Here is a 3948-nt window from a genome sequence, read left to right on the forward strand (position 1 = left end):
ATGTAAATTAGATTGATAATCTGACATATATTTTCTTTTTGTATCTTGATAGATTATCAATTGAGCTTGAAATGAATTATTTATTATATAGGGAAGGGATGGGTTAGGTGGTATGGGGGAAGAGAGTGTAAGTGAGAGGTCTCGGGTTCAAGTTCCCCTACTTACACTAAATATATACATATATATAAAGAATTATTTATTATATAAAATTATTTAGATTGTGCAAAAAAATTATTCACGTACATGCACGTTATAATAATTAATCACTTACCATTGGAAATTAGGTTCTGAAATGAAGGGAAGACACAAAAGAAAAACTAAAAACATTCTCTCCACCAAATAAGAGGGAAAAAATTGCCATCAAAGTGAATGAAAAAAAATGTCAGAAATTTTAAGACCACTCATAACGATTTAAATTTTAAATCCAATCTAGCACCATCTATTTTCATAAAAAGAAAAAAAGGCTAATTTTTTGTTGAAAAAGTTTCTACAAAGCCCCATAAATGCTATGGGTTTTTTGGCCAATTTAGTTATAAGGGTGTAGATTTAGATTATGGAGGTATGGATTTAACCCGATCCAATTCTTTTCAAAATTCATAAAGACATGTCATATTCATACTTCACTAGTTATTTTAATCATAATTTTTTAACTAAAACCATTTGAAACATATGTTTAGAAGTATTGCAATAATTTATGCAAATATAGTTCGAATAAAGTAATGTAATAAAATTATAACTAGTTGTACGGCTTGCACAAAGTGCGAGGCATGTACAAAATTATAACCATAGTAAAATGATCGATAATTATCCACTTAAAAATTTAAGAGAGTGAGATAATGATTATGTTACATGCTTATAATTAATCAATGCCTCATAATCTGTTGTTTCCAGCATCATTGTTTTGTGGTCCATCAAAAATTACGAGACTTGTATGCCTAAATCACAAAATTCATATCTAGCTTTAATGGGAGCCAAAGAATTTCACACTCAATAACTTTATCATGAAAATTCAAATATCAAAAACCGAATAAAGCGTCTCTGCCTAAGCAAACCACCATTCATCCCATGAGACGTAATAATACCTTCGATCATTAATACATCAAAGTTTTAAGAATTCAAAAAGAACATGCTTAATGTTGATTTAAATCGAAATCGAAAGTTACATATGTAACCATAACACGTATTCAGGAAGATAATTTACATTGCTAGGTATGCAAATTTTTTTGGACATTAAAGGACAAGGTGATGCAATATGCTTTCAAAGAGACACCAAAAGAGGCAAAAATACGTTTTTGGGTATTCGGTAAACAGTTTAGAAGATATATGAAAGAAAGAAAGAAAAGAATAGTCTGTATGGCAGATTGAGCTTATAAATATAGTACCTTTGATTTTTTAATATAACTATATCCAAGAACTTTTTTTTAATATAACTATATCTAATCAGCTTTTTAAGTCGCTTGTTTCTCCATTATGTTTTAGAGTGAATTGCGCGAAATATCACTAAACTATTGCAAAGTGCCAGTTCTGGTCACTAAACTTTTTTATTAGCCAAAAATGTCACTGAACTAGTAAATCTGTACCGTTTTGGTCACTCCGTGTATTTGTGCCATTAGGAGAGACGGAAATCAACTTTTTGAAGGGCAATTTCATCTACACAGCCTTAGTGGGAAAATTTTCATCTGGTAAATAAAGGGTTTAACCGTGGAGCTTGGAATGTTCGTAAATTTTTGACAAATTAAACAATGACAGTGAAAAGTATCAAAATTGATCCAGCAAAATCACAGTAATCAGTGAGAAAAATCAAAGAATCGGCAAAAGACGAAGATTAGCAGTGAAGATCGGTGATCGATGGCAGCGAACTGGGTAAAAAGGCAAAGGAATGAGTTCATTGATCCGTACACATTCTACGGTAAGAAATATTACAATCCGTACATATTTTGTATGATTAATGGTGTTGTTTGTGTTTTGAGTATAATAAAGTATTTAGTCAGAGTGTTTATTGGGTTCAGGGTTTGCTAAAGTGATCCGATTGTTTAGAAAAGGACATAAGAACAATTGACTTCTCTTTTTGTCGTATAAGTGGGTTGCAAAGGGTCCTACAAGAACCCTCTGTCCTGTAATTTAGTCATAAAAAAATAAACTTTTCAAAATGCAGTTGTTTGATTCGGGTTAATTAACAAATGGGGGTTAAGTATTTTTATAAGAAGAACAGCATGTATGACAATAAAAAATGGTGATTAACAAGAATCGTGTTGTTTGCCTTTGTTGTTGTTGCAGTTCCTGATAAGCCTGTATTTTCGATTAAACTCCATCACGGTGGTAAAATTGAGGGAGAGAAATACAAGAGTTATGTGGATGGAGAGATTGATTATTGCCATGCTGATTTTATGTCGATTCATGAAATAAATAAAATGGTGGAAAAGTGTGGGCATAAGGATACCATGTTATATTATTACATTGACCCTAGAGGGGATTTGAACCATGAACTGATGGAACTTCAAACGGATGAAGACATTAGACAATTCTGTGGTTGGGTTAATGAGTACAAGTTGATGGAAGTATACTGTCATCATGTAACAGTTGAGGAAATATATGAGTTGCAGAAGAAAAAGGAATCGGAACAGTTATCACAGACAAAGAGTTTAGTGATAATAGAGGAGATCTTGGATGCTGGTGAAATTCTTACACAACAAGCTGCAGCACCTCATAGACGAAAAAAAGGAATCCAAGCTGGTAGATCAGTTGCAACTTTAGAGTGGACACATGACTATGCTGGTGAAGATGAGGATTCATACCAAAATTCTTCTAGGAGGTGTGAGCAGGCCAATAACAATACACAGGAGTCCGAGCCACAAATACATAGCCAAGTTGATAATGACCCAACTCCATCAAGTCAGAATAGGAGGAACAATGAAAGCTCCAGTAAAAGAAGAAACAGAGATATGAGAAAATCTCGTACGTCGGAGGCCCTTTTGGGTTCTGCAACATGAGTTAGAAATGGAGGTGCAGCAACTGAAGGTGCATCAAATAATGGTGCTGCAACTGAAGGTGCATCAAATGGAGGTGCGGCAGGTCAAGGTGCATCAAATGAAGGTGCAGTAGGTCAAGGTGAAACAAATGAAGGTGCAGCAACTGAAGCTGAAACAGAAGCTAGTGCAGTAACTAAAGCTGAAACATGTGAAAATAGAGAGGAACACAACCCACTATTAGATAATATTGTAGAAGGGGAATTAAATAGTGATCCAGATTTAGAAGATGAAGATGTTCCAGTGAGATACACTAGTTTCAATGCTAGCAGAGATGGAACAGATTCCCATTTTCATATTGGGCAAAAATTTGGAACCAAAAAACAGTTCAGAGATGCTCTCAGAAATTGTACAATTATGAGTGAAAGACCTGTATATATGTATACAAGTGACAAAACAAGAATGAGAGCTAAATGTGTAGATCCGTGTAAGTGGTATATTTATGCTAGCCATGTTCCTGCCTTGGGTACCCAAGACTTTGTAGTTAAAAGAATTTACAATATCCACACCAATTGCAGCCATGCATAGAGAAACAAAAACATGACATCCAATTGGGTAGCCGACAAGTTTGAAGAGTCTGTTAGATGCAATATGAACATGCTGTTAGGCAATTGTTACGGAGTATAGATGAGCAATATAGCTGCGAGATCACAAGAAACAAAGATTAGAAAGAACTTGCAATGGCTAAAGCTGCTGTTAAAGGGTCAGCATCTCAGCAGTATACTGATGCACAACAAAACTACAAAAAACTCACCCTAATACCACTATAGAAATCAAGTATTCCCCAAGACCTGATCCTGAAAGTAATCCCAGATTCATGAGATTCTACTGCTGTCTGGACCATTGAAAAAGGGATTTAAAGAGGGATGTAGGCCTTTTATTGATCTTGATGGGTGTCACACTAAGGGGGCATATCTAGGGC

The sequence above is a fragment of the Coffea eugenioides genome, chromosome 3 (genome assembly GCF_003713205.1).
Source record: "Coffea eugenioides isolate CCC68of chromosome 3, Ceug_1.0, whole genome shotgun sequence".
Classification (NCBI taxonomy): domain Eukaryota; kingdom Viridiplantae; phylum Streptophyta; class Magnoliopsida; order Gentianales; family Rubiaceae; genus Coffea; species Coffea eugenioides.